The sequence below is a fragment of the Camellia sinensis genome, chromosome 9 (assembly GCF_055761805.1).
Source record: "Camellia sinensis isolate YWXY chromosome 9, ASM5576180v1, whole genome shotgun sequence".
NCBI classification, from domain to species: Eukaryota; Viridiplantae; Streptophyta; class Magnoliopsida; order Ericales; family Theaceae; genus Camellia; species Camellia sinensis.
Window position 1 is genome coordinate 54565871 of NC_138969.1, and position 19142 is coordinate 54585012.

Consider the following 19142-nt stretch of genomic DNA (forward strand, 5'->3'; position numbering starts at 1 on the left):
TTAATCCTAATATTTTAGATGGACTTAAGATAATTCCCACCATTTATATAATTAAAAATGACCAAACAATTAAGTAAAACTTATCCATATAAATCTAAATTATAATTTTATAAATTTTAATATCCAAATTTATACTGTCATATACCAAAAGAGTAGGTTAAAACTTTACAAAAAGTGGGTTAAAGCTTTACAAAAGATGTATGCTTTACAAAAGATGTGTCACTAACATGTTATACACCAAAAATTATATTGTCATACACCAAAAATATGTATGCTTTACAAAGATGTGTCAATAACATGTCTTCAAATATGCGTTTGCCCAAACTTCCTCCTCATTACTTTCCAAAAGTCTTTGTATCAACTTTTATGTATCCCCAATGAGGAATATGCACAACAATCTGGTAATTTGTGGAAACAAAAAAAATATAAATTAGTACATTTGTTGGAAATATACATGTCAAAATACTTTCAGATTGAAATTACCTTTTTACATCCCCATTGAAGCAAGGTAGTCGTATTTCTCCTTTTAAGCTCCATAGATTTTTCGGTCCAATCCTACAAAAGTCCAAATTTCAAATTATTGTTAAATTGAAATTTTTTAAAAAGTTATATAATCAATAGAAATAAATCTACGTGGTTACCTTCTAAAAAAACGTCATTTAATCTGCATAGAATACTACAACAATACTTTAGGATAAACAATATTTGTAGTAGAATCCAAATTATCATTAGGGAGGAGAATACTTATACGATCAAAGGATGTACATCTAGACAATGCCACATATAATTGCCCATGGCTAAACACTGGTATACGCAAATCAACCCCAACAAATTTCACAGATTGTCCTTGAGATTTATTAATAGTCAAGGCATATGCCAATCGGACTGGAAATTGACGTCTTGTCATTTGGAAAGGCATTTCTGAAGAAGATGGTGTCAAAGATATCCTTGGTATGAATGCCAAATTGCCAAACTTTTCTCCAGTTAAAATTTGAGCTTCAATTATGTGCCGCACCTAGTAACCATCAATCTTGTACCATTACATAGTCCATCTTTCGGTGCAATGTTTCTCAACAATATTATAGGACAACCCACTTTCAACTCTAACTTAAAAGTTGGCAACCTAGGAGGATCCAATGAATTTAAATATTCATTAGGATATGTATTTGTAATGGTAGGATCAATTTCATTATCTTCAGACATTTTATCTGTTGCAAGATAAGTATATAATCTCCCTGGAAAGATATTCAACGCAGTAGTATTAATGTCACTGACATCATCGTTACGCGTAGACAGAATTGTGCGTTCAGTTAAAAATGTTGGAGTTGACGTCTCTATCATATTCAATTGTGGATAAACTGTAGAGAGTAATTCATTCAAATCTTGAAATTTGTGTATTGTTGATGGAAGGTTAACGATTTCTTGAGGATTGGTCCCAATCTAAAAAAAAGTGAAATCAATAAAAAAGTAAGTGTAAACACAATTTATTAATTTAAAATAATCTATATAATACAGGTTAAAATAGTGTTACCTCCATCAAGACATTTGCAAAATTAGCATTTTCATGGCCTTCATGATTCAAGCGCATATTCAAATCCGAAGTCAAGATATATATATGCTTCCATAGAATAGAGTGTCTTAATGATGCATTCACAATTTGCTCACGAACTCCCCGGGTATAACTGGTAAGATTTGTCGAAAGTCTCCTCCAAGAACAACAGTAATAACCCCAAATGGCTTTTCACTATCACAAATATCTCTCAATGTACGATCAACCGCCTCAACACAATGTCTATGTTGCATAGGAACTTCATCCCAAATTATGAGTTTTGTTTCTCTAAATAACTTAGCTTGTAATGATTGTTTGCTAAACCCACAAAGTGAATTTTCCAATACATCTAACAGAATGGAAAATGTTGAATGTGCAGTGCGACCTCCTACCAGCAACAGTGATGCAATTCCATACGAAGCCACAGTAACAATGATATACCCAAGGCTATGACATTTTAATGCAATCGTATTGTATAGAAATGTTTTCCCTGTTCCTGCACCCCCATTCAGAAAGAAAACAGTTCCTTTATTTTGGAAAATTGAAGAAGTGATTGTATTATAAGCATTTCGCTGTCCATTATTGAGACAATCAATAGTAATTCGTGGATCTGCATGTTGTGCCTCACTCTGCAGTTGTTGATGTTCAACTATCAATCGATTACCAACTACTGCACTCCAATTTGCAGTAGGTTGTGGCATGGGTGGGAAGTCAATTAAACTTCTGCCTGATTCATGAAGCATTTGATTCAAAAGATGGAGACCATAATCTTCAATTTGAGCCTCAGTTGGTTTAGAAATGACAAACAATGTACAAATCTTATGTGCTAGATCATCACATATATGCGTTGAAAATTGATTCCATAATGCACATGGATTTAGTGGAGAACACTGGGTGAGAATAATACTAAACAATCTCCTCAATTGATATCCAGTTTTTATGACTGCAGCCTCTTTCAAGCATTGTATCCATTCTTCATCATCTTCTAAAAGCCCCCTTGCAACACATGCTAATTTAAATGTATCATGCACAACATTATCGACCGTGCGTAAAGACTGAAACGACTTTGGTCCTTTGACAACGGTTAGTAACAAACGTAGATAAAATCTTTCGCCACAATTAGGGCTAGCAAAGTACATTCTACCAATTGCATATCCCATTTCTCTTGATTTCCATCTCTTTTCTGACTTGAGCCAAACAAAATGTTGTAGAAATTCTTGAAAAGTGAATGGACATTCATCTTCACTGGCAGCACAATATGCAAAGAAGCCAGTAAGAGTTGACATTTGTTGACCAGCTCTAGATTGAATCGTTTGTAATGACTCTTCTGGGTTAAAAACAACACGATGCATTCCAGGTAAATGAAGTGCCAATCGTACAACTGTTGGCATCTCTGCATACAAAGGATGACCAAATATTCGCCAAGCAGCTCCTGGAGGTCCAATATACCTTGCATCGAGATATTGTTGAATCTCATTTATCATTCCTAACACCATCGTTGTACGATCATAACCCTTATAAATGTACTTATGTATATACTTGACACATCTCATTCCGGCACAAACTTCCACATTTATATGACAGTTGAAAAGTTTTGAAAGATATGCATTGTATGGTATGACATCCCTGTTATCAACTTCTTGCCTTCTCACAGTATGTACTTGACCATTATTGCGACGACGATAGATAGGGTATCCATCTTGATCCATAGTTTTTGTTTCTGTGAAAGCTCGAGGGTATCTCTTAGTGCATCTACCATTTTCCATACATGGTGCTTGCGGATTTCGAGCACCACATGGTCCATGTACCATACAACATTTGATAGTTTCAAAAAGCATAGGATCATCTTTTGGGTCTGGAAATTCTGCACAGACCAATTTGTCTACTTGAGCACATGTCCGAATTTTGTCTGGACTCTTGAGAAATAAAAGTGCATGCATATGAGGGAGGCCTCGTTTTTGAAATTCAATTGTAAAAACATGTTCAACTTTATTTCCAAACACTTTATTTGTTTCTATCTCCTTCATCAAACATTTTCTCTTCAACTCAAAAACACGAGCACTTAAATCAGGACGATCAATAGGTTTTTGATATGGTAATAATGCTGAAATAATTTCTGGCCAATTGGGATTTGCAGTCATGGTAAGAAAAATATCTGGGTGTTGGTTGTATCGTGTGATAGCCATTGAATCTTGAAAGATTTCAAACATATGTCTAGGACTACCAGTAAATGAAGATGGCAAAACAAACCTTTGACCAATTTGTCCAGGTCGCACATAATCTGGATCCATATCTGACAACTCTTGGTAAAGCTCAGCCCGAAGTTTCCCTTGATTAAGCTTGTAGTATGTCAATCGATTTTGCTCAGTTGCAGCCCAAGCATCTACCAAAAACTCTTGAAATAGTTTCCCACCTCTCAAAATTGTTGAATACTCTGTGGGTCGTTCAAAAAAACGATAACTATAAAAATTCATTTGAGTAAGTCGATTAGTTGAAGGTCGATCATACTTAACATTCCACAATTTCAACTCAGGTTCCCATCCAAGCTCACCATATGGAAATAATAGAACATAATGTAATGGCAAGTATACTGGGTGACATTCATTAATTTGCATCAACTCATTATTTCCTCGGAAATGTAAAATAATATCTCTCATTCCATTTACCTCTGTTCCATCACCTGGTATTACAATTGCAATCTCATCTGTAGTTGGTAGGTTATACCGACGTCGATCAGTTGTTGAACTGTAATGAAGATGAGCAGGTATATTGTGTCCTGCCGAGTCTAATTGATGTAAAATGTGTGACGCCCCAAATTTTGATAATATAATACAACGATACACCGGGGTTTAACTAGAGGGTACACATCATTTTTAAGCACAAAATGCAAATAATTACACTAAAATAAAATATTAATAATAGTTACAGATAAAATTCTTCAAGTCTTTAAATACATATCGGTTCCTTGATACAAAAGATTATCCAAAATACAGGAAATATACAATCTAATTTCTAAGGTAGCCACGGTTCCACAAAGCTTTTAGGGATTCAGTTCTTGGTGTAAAACTCGCCTTCACCTGGCATAAAACGCCATGAGCTTGGAATGCCCAGTAAACACACACACCCCAACCCTTTTCCCATTCCAAATACACAATTAACATAATGGCATGGTCATAACATACAACGAAAGTAATAATCAAGCAGAGATTATAATTAAATTTCAGTTCTCATGAATAATAGTCAATTTTAGTTAGTTCTAGGCAACTCCCCGCGGAATGTCGTTCCTACCCAACCACTAACTCTGGCCACGGGCAATTCTGACTCCCCCTTGGTTAATACAATACCAATGCGTCGCTTACCGCACAATTACCAATGATGCCCACGCACCTAGGTTACCTACCCAAGTGGTGACATCACGGCCTGCCCCAAGGAAACGGGCTTCCAGGGATACTCTCCCTATGTGAGACCCTCACTGCCACCCTTATGCCTCCCATTTCCGTTAAGCAGCCAGAATACCTCCCGTGCCATGTTAGGGTTCGAAAACACACTTGCGCAAGACTTCACAAAAATGGAACACATTCCACTATATCATACTCTTCAATCCATCGTTCATTATCTCATAAAATCAAATACAATGATCGCAACCCATTACCATCCCATTTGATTTCCCCTTTATTAAGTGTATTATGTTCTCAGTTATAGCAAAGCATGGTCAGTATAATTACGCATCCAAACTGAACAACAAGTAATTTATTCATGGTAAAGAAAATTTACAATTTATCACAGATTACATATCGAGACTAACACATTCAAGAAACATAGAATATAAGAGTTGCAAACCAAATAAGAGCATATTAACACAAATTTCCAGATTTCCAGATTTTGAACCAGTTCGAAAATAATTTTGAAAAAAATACTTTTATTGGCCCTAAGTACCTGGCCTCATGTGAGTTTGTAGATAAATAAGTCTAGTTTCAAACTCAATTTACGAAAGTAGGATAGGTATTTTAGATTTTAAGATAATTCAGAATTACCAAGATCTGTCCAGATTCGTTGACCGTTACGCAAATCGGTTTTTCTCTCAAACCCCTCACTCTCTTGAGTTCAAACAAATTTTAGTTAAAATATAACACCAAGATTAAGATTTTGACATAAAATTGGACTCAAGATTATTTTTCTGGAATTTTCTAAAAATAGATAAAGTTGACTGTTTTTCTGGTTCTGTGAGTAACAAACTTAGAAAAATTGTTTAGGTTATAAAAACACATCCTTAGGACCTACAAAAATTACCACATACTCTAGACATACCAAATATTGTACCATAAAAACAGATTTTGAGTTTATGGAGTTTTGATGGGAAAATAAATTCAAGAGAGGGAAAAGATTTGCTGCTGGAAATTTAAGAAAGAAAGTGAAGCATACCATTTCTTGATTAATACACACTTATACAAGAGTGTAGGCCTAGACTACAACATATATATACAAAGATCATGTATTAGGAGGGGAAAAACAAGTGGTAAGAGAACTTGAGAGAAGAGGTGTTGTATGTTTACCTTTGTTGTACAAGACTAACACAATTCTTCCTTTACTTCTCCTCTTCTTCTCTCTCACTCTCTCCCTCTCTCTTTTTTTTTTCCTAAGATCACTCTCTCTCACTCCTCTAGTGGATGGCTGAAAATGTATATAATGAGGGGGGAGAAGTGTGCATATATATATATATATAGAAAAGATTGGGAAGGTTTCTTGGGGACTAAGTTCCCTAAGTGCAAATTGTCAAAGTTGCCATTATGGCCCTTTTATCCATCACATGGTCAACAACTTGGGCTCCAAGACATATACATGTATATATATGATATTTGTATGAGATATTTGTATTTATAAACATAATATAATACAAGTACATTAATTAATAAAATATTACAATTAAGGGTTGGAATGTAATAAAATAAAAGTGTATAGGGACCAAGTCTAAATTTATGAAACCTTGATATTTAGCATACAATATACTAGCCTTAGAAAATAGTTAAAATAATAAATTTGGATCCTGTTAAATTAAAGCGCAAACAAAGGCGAGAAACCGAGCAAAAACGACGTTACCGGGAATTAAGATTTTAAAGTGATGAATCTATAATTATAGGATCTAATAATTAATAATATGGTTTTAAAGATGATTATTAATCTACCGGGATCGATTAGGGTTTACTTGAATTAATCCGCGATACTTTCTGATTCTAGGGTTTAAAACGCAATTAAATAAAAATTCAAGGGCTTTATTGAAATAAACTGAAGCTTAGGGATTTAATGGTAATTACTAAAATTAGGGTCTCTACAAAATGGCATGAGCCTGGCGATATTTATCTACAAATGCATTGACTTGCAACAAACTATCCTGAATAGTTTTGAGAACATCCCTTCTCAAGTTAGGATTTCTGCGATTACGAATTTCTAAAGCTGAATAAGGGTCATAGATATACAGCTGAGCATAACTCGCATCCTGCCCTGGTTGTGGTTGTAGTGATCCTGTTCGATGTCGCAATTTCCCATGAATTGTGAATAATGTAGGGCCCCTTCCACTGAGTACTCTAGGATCCAATGTAGCACCAAGACTCGTAAAAGCATTGGCTGCATTGTACACTCGAGTATAACTTCGAAAGGATTTTGATTGATCATTATTCCCATCATACAATGCCTGAAGTGGTGGAGGGGGTGTAATAAGTAAAGGTAGCCTAATCTTTCCTTCCAAACAACAAGTTCCGAATAAGGGACGCTTTATAGATGATTTTGTCAATTTTTCATCCATCCAATGTAAGGCTGAACAATAAGGACATAATACATCCATCTTGCCAAGATAATGGCGGCAAGAATCTTTGTGTGCCCGGGCGTCAATTGATATACTCGTAGGCAAATCTTCTAATTCATCATCAGTACATAGATCTTGTTGAAGAAATCGATTTATAAGAGTAGACCTACGAATATTTGTGTATAAATAAGATTTTGTAAAACAAAACGGTATGAGTAAAAGTATGTATTTCAAGATTAGACATAGTAGTTTACCGATTCCTTTGTGAATTTGAAGATGTGCTTGGCATAGAAAACGAACATGTAGAATGATAGGTAACCATTGTTCGTTTTTGTGCCGACTGAGAATCTTCAGTTATTGTTTCCCACTCCAAGTGAGTGCGATCACGACGAATTAGTGTTAAAGAATGTTGTCTTAGTTGAACACATTCTTCTAATCCCTCTTGCTCTCGTTGCAAGTATTGAAATTCAATTTTTTCACGCTCTCGCCGTGCCCGTTGGGCCAATGCAGCTTTTGATATTACATTGTCATTTTGTGCCTAAAAAGAAAATATTTTATCATTGAAGCAAAAGATGTGTGTATTTTGTGCTTAAAATGAAACTATCTTCTTATTTCTTTCCTTTCTCTTAATTTTGTTTTCTATTTTATTTGTTTTATACCTTTAATAGTGTTATCTTTATTTCTTTTATTCTTATTTCTTCCCTTTCTATCTTCTTATTTCTTCCCTTTCCCTTTCCCTTTCCCTTTCTTTGTTTTCTATTTTATATATTAAATAAGAACTAAAAACCTATTTTATTTAGTTTCTCCTTTCTTTATATATTTTTTCTTTATTTCTTCGTTTCTTTTTTCCTATTTTCTTTATATAAGTAGCAACTTATGGATGGTACATTATAAATGCACATGTATCCATGCAAAATAAGAATAAATAAATTTGAAAAATACATACAAATAATAGCAAGTTACAGGAAAACATATTACAATCATTCTACAAAAACAACATAATACAATAAATTCATTTTATACACTCATATATTTTAACTATTCAAAATTTTGATTAGTTTTGCATCATATTTTTAAAAAAGAATATATACCACATGACATGCATTTGTCATTCTCTTGCAGGAAGGAGCCATCTTTTCTTTTCCTGTAGACATTGGGTTGACCTTTTCTTTATCTTTTGCCTAACAAATACAAATAAAATATTGAAAAGATTAAAAAAAATCTTATATAAATAAAATACATACAATGTTTGACTTGATTTTGTACTTACCACACGAACACGGATAACATTAAGATCGTGCTCATCACGGATGACCACACCAACATTTCTACATGGAGTTGTAGGAGGAGGCCTACAGAAATAGATTGTGAACAAATTAAAATCTATATAATAAAGTGGTAATAGTAAAAGTAAAAAATTGAAGATTATCTTGGGTAAAAAATTCTTTTTCTTTTTACCAATTTGGTGTTAAAGAAGGTTGTCTGGGGTTAATACATTCCTTCGATCTTTCTCTTTCTCGTTCTCGTCGCAGGCGTTGTCCCAATTGGTATGCAAAACATGGCTTTTGATTTTTTTTACGTTCTCGCCGTGCACGTTGGGCCAGTGCAGCTTTTGATAACACATTATCATTGTGTGCCTAAAATGAGAATATTATATAAGAAGGTGCATAAAATGTGAAGATTAACTAACTTGCTTCCCTTTCATCATGCATTTTTTCTTCCTTTTAACTAACTTTTCCTCTTCACTCGGTTAAGTTGTTAGTCATATAAGAACCAATGCATGTATTTATGAAATTTAAAAAGGAAGGGAAAAGTAATTTGAAAACACATTAAGCACACAAAACTGCAAACTCACTATGCACGCACTTATTGGTTTTAAGACACTACCCATCTCTTTACAAAATGTACATTGAAAAGGTAAATATTAGATCATTGGATACGTAAAATGTGAATATTAGCGTGTAATGTCTTGTACTTTCCTTTTCTCTCTTCTTGTTGTTTCTGCTATATTAAAATGCATTTTTGTCTTTTTCTTCTTTCCTTAAGAACTTCTTATAAGAAAAAAAAAAAAAATTATATTATGTAGTTTCATTTTCATCACATATTTGTTCTTTCTTCTTATTTTCCTTTTTCGTTTTCTTCTATTATATTTTTATTATGCTATGTTGTAGATGCAACATATTGTACAAATGCAACATATTTTTATCATACAAATAGACAAACATATTAAAAATTCAAATTAATGTTCATACAAATGCATTAGCATGTTGTACAAATGCTTACTTTAACATGCTTCAGAAAAACATTTCACATTCAATAAAAAGAATTGAATAAATTTTTGAAAAAGAAACTTTTGAAAAATGTACATAAAAATAGTATATGACACTACGCAATTCCTAAAAAAATCTATATAATATTCGAAAAAGAAACTTTTAAAAATTGTTGAGAAACCATACCATGGGATGTGCATTTTCCTTTCCTTTGCCATAAGGAATAGCTTTTTTTGTTTCCTTTGATATTGCTTTGTCTTTTTCCTTTGCCTTTGCCTGTAAAAAATAAGTAGAATATATTTATAAATTATTTTTAAAATGATAAGAAAATACATGTCCAATGTTCAAGTGACTTTTAGGCTTACCTCATGAATGCGAATAGTATTAAGGTCACGCTCATCGCGAATAAAAACATTAACATTTCTTTCTTGAAGAAATCGAACCTATACATACAAAAACTTTAGAGTAATAAATAAAACTTTATACACATAAATAAGAAAATTAGTAAAGGGAGGAGATATTACCTTTGCACCCAAGTGATCTCGTCCTGGAGTGGTATGACCTAGACCGAGGTGTGGCACATCTAGGCCAAGATGTGGCACAACTTAGTCAAGTGTTGTCCTTCCTAGCCGAGATCATTGTCACCTTAGTTGCTGAAGCCCTTTTGTTAGCCGATGTCACCCCTTGCCGGAGTGCCTTTCCGTGTAGCTTGTTAGATACGCCTTGTTATTAGCCGATGTCATTGCCTCGTCAGAGAGCCCATACCGCTTTACTTGTTGAACACCCTTTCGCCATGCTTTGTCTGGTCTGTCAGCCACCTTTTCAGGGAAAACCCAACCAGTCGCCGCCACGTGTCCCCGCAGAGGGTTAACCCCAGAACCGGGTAAGGGAAACTATCATTTGGTATCATAACCTTGCCTTTTAGAGAGAGAAGCTCTAGGAGGAAGAAGAAGTTTTAGAGTGAGAAAGTAAGTCTTCAAGCTTGATTCCAAGAGATCGAAGCGTTAGATTCGTGTATTGAGGTTAGATCCTTGGCTTACTCTTGTTATTCCTTGTGTTTATCTAACTGCATTGCATGATCGAACCTGTTCTGCACGACATGCATTAAGTTGAAACTGATTTTAGAAAGAGAAAATAATGTTCATACGTTCTTGAAGAAAAAGTCTTGTTTTGATCCGAAAGCTTTCATAGAGAATCATGTTTTTGTGTTTATTTCCGCAAGAACTTCAAGTACGGGTACCCAGGTCCATGTTTTCAAACTCATAGCATGAAAATCCCAAATTTTGTAATAACAGGTTGTAAATGAACATTCATATTCTTCATGTTTTCGTACTCACGTTCTTCATGTTCATCAACAGAGGGAAACCCAAAGTTTCCCGACCTCTTTTCCTTGCATGTGGCCCTCGGGGACACACCTCGGCCTAGACCTGGTTAGTGCCCAGCATGTTTTTCCGAGATCATTGGCATACATATGAAACTTGTTTGAAAGTGCATTCAATAGGCTTTGCTATGTGTTTGTAGGACTTGGGCTTGTCTCGACCTCGACGTTTGAAGAGCTATGTGAGTGGTATTTTTAATAAAGCTATGTTATACTTGTTTTGATAAATCTCGTTTTGCTTTGTTTTGATGAGAAGTATTTGATTTAGCATGAATGACTATCCCTATTTGTATATCAAACACTATCTTGTTTTGATGACATGTCTTGAAAGTCCTTAGTGCCAGGGGACTATAATGCAACTGCACTCTTGTCTTGAAAGTCCTTAGTGCCAGGGGACTATAATGCAACTGCACTCTTGTCTTGAAAGTCCTTAGTGCCAGGGGACTATAATGCAACTGCACTCTTGTCTTGAAAGTCCTTAGTGCCAGGGGACTATAATGCAACTGCACTCTTGTCTTGAAATGTCATCGCCCCTTGTAATATGTAGATGTTATTAACATCCAAGGAACTTGAAAGACCGGCAACGAACTTGATTTTTCCCCTTGATTATAAAGTATGCTATGTATGTTTTGAAAGAGATCTTGGATATCAATCATGCAAAAACCTTTATTTCTAATATCATTCACTGAGTATCCAAGCTCACCCTCTCTATATATATGTAGGTGATGAACAAGAAGGCAATGAGGCCTAGACGTAATGCCGATATGTTTTTGGGTGCACTGCCGACCTGTTTTGGGATTGCATTTTGTACCATCTTGAAGATCATGCTTCTTAGCTTATATTTCATGTGTACTTGTATACGTCGGCCTGAGAAGCCTTTTGGTCAAGATGTATTTTGTATCTTATTTCCTTATTGTATTTAAGTTTTAAGACTTTGTAAAAATGTATGTCATTCCATTGGACTTATGCACAGCTCTCATGGACTACTCCGATTTTTGTATATATTGCTTCCGCACTTGTAAGCCCCATATTTCATACTCTGATTGTGTGTGATTTTTGTAAGTCGGCCTTCGGTAACCTCGGATTACTGGCCATCACGGCACCAAACTACTAGGGGCGGTTTGGGGGCGTGACACCAAGTCTTTCAAATTTTCTTTTAATTAGGAACTCTAGATATTAAAAAAATATATATATGCAAAAAACAGTCCCTTTCTTTTTATAATCACACAACAAATTTACTACATTTGAATGGTACAAATTTTGTTTTTAATTTTTTATAACAAAATGTTAAATACATTTTTGTGAGTTAAGTTAAATACTTGGTGAATTTGATTCAAAGTAAAACGGATTATGTTAAATACTTGCGTTAAGTTAAATACTTGTAAGTTTAATACATTTTTTTTTCATGAAGACAACTAAAGTAATACACACATATATACATTGACCAGAATTTTTTTAAATACAACATAGAATACTATACTCCCTTAAAAAGGTGCCAAAAAAATAAATAAATAAATAAACATAAACTCTCTTGCCATATTACACATAAATGTTAAAATGCCAAGTCTTTCAAATTTTTCTTTCAATTAGGAACTCTAGATATTAAAAAAAAATGAAAATTTTGAAAAAAAACGGTCAATTTCTTTTTAGAATCACACAACAAATATATTACATTTGAATGGTACAATTTTCATTTTATTTTTTATAATAAAATGTTGAATACATTTTTGTGGGTTAAGTTAAATACTTGGTGAATTTGATTCAAAGCAAAACGGATTATGTTAAATACTTGGGCTAAGTTAAATACTTGTAAGTTTAATACATTTTATGAAGACAACTAAAGTAATATACACATATATACATTCACCAGATTTTTTTGAAATACAACATAGAATAGTATACTCCTTTAAAAAGGTGCCAAACAAAGAAAAAAGAAAACATAAACTCTCTTGCCATATTACACATAAATGTTAAAATGTCAAGTCTCTGAAATTTTTCGTTTAGTTAGGAACTCTAGATATTAAAAAAAAAATTATGAAAAATATTTATCATGTGTACAACACAGAGCACTTATTTATAAAAAAATATTCAAAAAAAATTGATAAAAATATTTATCATCTGTACCAAAAAAAAAAAAAAAAAAAAAAAACATAAACTCTCTTGCCATATTACACATAAATGTTAAAATGCCAAGTCTTTCAAATTTTTCTTTTAATTAGGAGCTGTAGATATTCAAAAAAAATAGTTCCTTTCTTTTTAGAATCACACAACAAATATACTACGTTTAAATGGTACCATTTTTGTGTAAAGGTATATCGTAGTGATGTCTCTCTCTATATCTTGCATACATGTGTGACCTACTAAATGAAATGTCCTTTCATTAAAAGGGTGACTAAATCATGGTTGATTGCATCTATTTTTGAAAAATAAAATTGAGCATGTAGAGTTCTTCAACTGAGCATTCCAGTGATTAATGATGCGCTTGATGGTTTAGTAAGTTGAATAGAAATGAATAATGCCTTTTTGTCGAACAATCCTATGGGCACCTAAGCCTAGGTTTTTATTTTGGAAAGAATAAATAAATAAAAGGGAGAATAGAAGATTTTCAATAAACAAAAGATATCATCACATAACTACGATGAAGCAACCCGACTATGCCTCACTAAGGGCACAATGCAAGTAGCAGTGCACACATGATTTTCAATATCAAGTTAATCTACAAAACTACCCACTACTACTATATCTAGCACTCAAGCCTCCAAGAAGAACCAAAAAATGAATAACTGTGAAGGTCCTTGGGTTAGGATATGAGAGAGAGTACTTGACTTCTTTCTAATAATGCAGCAAAATTGACCAAATTTAAACAAATCTTGACCAAATTTTAAAAATTTAAGACAAACCAATTTTATTAATAGCGACATAATCAGCTAAATGTTTTATACTTCAATTTACCCACCGGAGTTAGGACAACCAAACCATGATGGTTATGATTAGTAAATTACTTAACTTACTCTCTCTCTCTCTCTCTCTGTTCATCAAATTTGAGTGAAAATTTGATTAAAAGCTTGATCTGATATGAATACTCCAATCCTTACTCTCTTTGCATCTTCAAATCTTTTCAAAAAAATTCCAAACTTATCCTAAAAACCATCTCCTATCCATACTCTATTTTAAAATTTTATCAAAAAAGATTAGAAGTATTATTATTGGAGATTTGGTGAAGTTTTTTGTTCATCCTTGAGACCAACCTTATGTGTAAGAACCAAATTTATGCTTAATAGTTCAAATAATTGACAGTAATTCTTTGATGAAAAAATAATTTCTGCTTAACGTTTTTTTTATTAAAAAAATTGGCAATAATTCTGATTAAAAATTGACAGAAATTTGGTGATGAGAGACATTTCCTCAATGTTTAATAGTTCTGAGAGAAATTGGTTCACAATAATTCTGCTCAATGTTTAATCAAAATTGACAGAAGGCACGATGTAAATAATTTTAAGATTAAAATGCAGTTATAAAATATATATATATATATATATATATATTCTTAAAGAACTTGTAACATTTTTGCTTGTATTACATGCTCTACAAAACTCAAACAAAATAACAACTCTCCCTAATGTTAATGCAAATTAAGAAATAAACATATAAGATTTATAATATTCACCAATATTGCAAATCAAAATATAAGGGCAAGTAAAAAAATTTGTAAACACTGACAGAAACTAAAGTTATTGTATACTAAATCTATAATAAAAAGAAAAAAAAAATTACTAAATCTATATACTAAAGCACATCAGTATAATGTAGGCATTCAACTCATCTTGGTAATGAAAAAAAGAAAAGAAGCAGAAATATGTGATATTCTACCAAATTGCTATCAAAATGCTAGCACATATTCTGTCTATGATACCAAGAACCCTTTTATTACTCTCCATTTGATACTGTCAAGTGTATTAAGGGCCTGAAATGCAGAAAAATTTGTAGAGTAATTCCAATTTCAAGTGTAAACATAACAAATTAGTTAGACCAACTCCCCGAAGCTATTTGAAATGAAAATCATCCAAAAGCACACAACACCTCAGAACTAAATATTGTCAAGAAAATGTAAATAAATTAAAACCCATTTAAAAAATAAAACCCATCAAGTATTAATTCAAATTCAAAACCTTTTAAAAAATTAAATCCATTTAAGAAACATAATGTTAAGATTAAATTGGATAAATTACATTTTAATCTAGATGATAAATTACATTAAACTGGATAAATCTATTATTGCAGATTAATCTATCTATTATTGTAGATTAATCTATTATTGTCAACTAAAAGCAAATTGAATAATTTAATTCCCAGTGGAAGCCAAACAACATATTAAAGAAGTAGGATACCTTTAATGGTTTAGCCAATTTTCTATGAACAACAGTTGATTAAAAAAAAATAAATCAAATAGATCTTTGTGTAAGATCTATGTGTAAAATCAAATAGAGAGAGGAGCACTAAAGATCTTTGCAATTTTCTTATTTGTATAATCAATTTTACTCCCCAAAATTACTATATGTGAGAGAAAGATTTCAGTCAACACTATTACAATGAGCACACAACAGGTTCTAATTTCTTATTTGAAGTCCTTTGCTGTTCCAATTCTACGTGCACTGAACAGATAAAGCTGATCAAGAAGGCTTATTCTTTCCAATTTTGGCTACTTGTATTTCAAGCATCTCCTTAAATATAGCTAGCTATGAGACCTAGGATGGTTTTGAGTGGATATTTTTTTTTCCCCTCCATTTTAGCATTGGATACTATCATGAGCTTAATTTATATTAAAGAACTGGTAGTTTTGGGTCCAAAATATAAAAATACCATATGGAGGTGGAGTGTGATCATAGAAAGGGAAAACATTATGGAGTAAACAAACAAATCAAATTAAGTAAACAAACAAATCAAATTTTTTAAAACTGAATTTATGCACAATTTGTATATACAGAATCTTTATATATGATACACCTAATATTTTCTTAGTTGATGATTCAAATTATTATTATTATTATTATTATTATTATTATTATTATTATTATTATTATTATTATTATTATTATTATTATAGTTTGATGTTCCATAAAAGCAACAATATAGTATATATGTTAGAACCTAGCAATATTAAATTTTAAATTTAATACTTACAGTGCTTTTGAAGAAAATGACAATCAAGAATTCTTATTCTATAGTTTGTCTATAAACTGAATTCAATGCTTTTCCACGCCAATTTTCTAGTGTATTTTCTACGTACTAAAGCAAATCAGTATCTGTAAAAAAATTGACAATACTTAACGTGTAAACACAAAACTAATGTGTATTAGCCTTTTTTTTTTTTTGAACGCCAAACTAATTTCTACTTAATGTTTTTTTGGTGATAAAAAATTTCTGATTTTGGTGATAAACAGTTGACAGTAAACACATTGAGCAGAATTTTTGGTGATTTTGGTGATAAAAAATAGAGCGAAGTGATTTTGGTGATAAAAAACATAGCCTTTGAAACTACAAAAAGCATATACCATGACACATCATCCATAAAAGTAAACCACAAATTTTAAAGAGCTCCATAAAATGTGCAAACAGATTAACAAAAAGAACATTATAGACCTCTTTGCAGGTTCATAAATGTTTTCAACCATAAAAATGTTATACATGATATGACCTAATTAAGTTGAGGCTGACTTGCATATCACCTATAGAGCATATAGGTTGTGAATTTACATAAAACAGCAACACGTATCCACATGCTTTTTAATGGAAACGTGTTGAACCTTGTAACTGATTAATTTATGTCATAATACTATTGGGCATTGTTTGTAATTAGAGGAATGGGAAGAGCATATCACAAATCAAGCATATATGTATTGGTGATCAAAGTTTGAAGATTATTCTTCTAGAACCTTGATATGGGAACAAAGTAATTATTCCGCTGTGCTATCAGAGAAATATGTTATTGCTCTTCTGTGTGTGTGCTATCAGAACCTTGTTTGTAATTGGAGGAATGGGATTTGCCACACACACACACACACACACACACACACAGAGAGAAGAGCATATCACAAATCAAGCATATATGTATTGGTGATCAAAGTTTGAAGATTATTCTTCTAGAACCTTGATATGGGAACAAAGTAATTATTCCTCTGTGCTATCAGAGAAATATGTTAGTTGCCTAATGTCATACCTTCGTAAGGTGGTGTCTACTCTTCTTCAGTTTTACTCAATAGCAAAGAAATAACAAAAGAAATAGCAAAAGAAAAAAATTCACCCGTATATATCAGTTGGCTCAATAACAAAAGAAAAAAAAATAAGAAAAAATAAATGAACAAAACAGTCCCTTTATTTTTGAAAACCATTGATAACATCTTGCCTTTAATAGCCAATTTGCTTTTTATTTTTTTATTTTTTTGAGAACATCTTTTCTTTTTGTTGAGGTAGGAAAATCTATATCAGCAAGACAAAAAAGTGAGTGTGAATATTTACTATTACCAATTTGGTATCCATATATTTATTATGATGTCAGATTGAAATTAGGACATGAAAATGTAGTCTGATAAGGGGAGGGGAAAAGATGTTAAATAAAAAATCAAATCTCTATTACACCCTTTGTTACTTGTCACTAAGTAGATTGATGATGGAAGGAAATGAAGTTTGTACAAAGTGCTTACAATCCCTCCAGAAATTGTAGTATACACAGATATAAATGTAGAATATACATCTTTTATCTATCTATTTGGGATGATCAAGTAAGAGCTTGAAATGTAGATGCTATTTAAGTTCTTTAATGAATTTAGATCCATACCTGTTATATTAGCAACCTATATATATGTTTGCATATAAAATTTACTAAAATTAAAAACAGAAGAAAAAAATGGGAGCCAAACAGGGGTAGTTAATATCAATATTCAAGGATTATATAGAAGCTTAGCTTGTTTTCGGCTAATATTTTTTGACATGACTGTCTTATACCAGTATACTAATATTCTCATATGTTATCCATGTGTGTGTGTTCTTCGATCTTTCGACTCGTATAGAGACCTAATTATAGAAGTATAGTGGCCTGTTGAATATTTTCTAAACTAGCCGAGCAGGATGTCGAGCAGCCGAAGTGATGTCGCAGCAGGAGTGAACAACGGTGAGAGTGGTTAGAGTGATCCACAGGAGCTCTGATGAAGGCAAAAGCTGAGAGAGGGAAAAAAAAATTCAAGAAGAAGTTAATAACACTTAACTGCTGGAAAGAAATTCTGTGCAGAATTTGAATTCAAGTAATACAGAAGTTCTTAGAATTTCTTAACTGCTGGAAAGAAATTCTTAACTGTGTAGAAGAAAAGAAATCTGTTGATTTGCAGAATTTCTTTTGATTTGCAGAAAAGAAATCTGTTGCAAACTGTATAACTATAGCGACCCCGGTCTTTTTCCATTTGATTATTGTATAATTGTTGTTGTTGTTGTTCCTTATTTTCCCATTTGGAATTATAGGATGTGTTGGGCAGGTTTGTTCAGGTTGGTTGGGTTTAGAAACCAAGTGTTGCTGTCCAGAATTTTGGTTATTCGCTCGAGCGAGGAGTTTGTCGCTCGAGCGAGATGTTGTTTTGGTTCTTCGCTCGAGCCAGGGTTTGGTAGCTCGAGCGAGAGTTTACGTCTGGGTTGGACCTGTAGCTTTGCATTCTTGGCTCGAGCGAGCTTTTCTTCGCTCGAGCGAGTTAGTTTGTTCTTCGCTCGAGCAATAGTTCCTTCGCTCGAGCGTGAGTCTGGTTTCAGACCTGAGGGTTTGAGTTCTTCGCTCGATCGAGCTTTCTTTCGCTCGAGCGAGATTTTGGGTTGTTGGCTCGAGCAAGACTTCCTTGGCTCGAGCGTAGTTTCTCTGTGTCTGGTCGCTCGAGCTACCAAGGCTTCGCTCGAGCGAGCCTGTCCAGTTTAAATACACAGCAGCGGGATTTGATCAGTTTTTTCTTATTCTTTTTGGTTCTAAACCCTAGGTCCGACTTCTCTCCCTCAAAACTCATCTTCTCTTTAAGTGTTCATCTACTTTTAGTGTGAATCCATCTTAAGTCCTTTGTAAGAAAGATAGAGGACGGCTTGGGCTTCATTCTAATCTGAGCATTTGGTGAT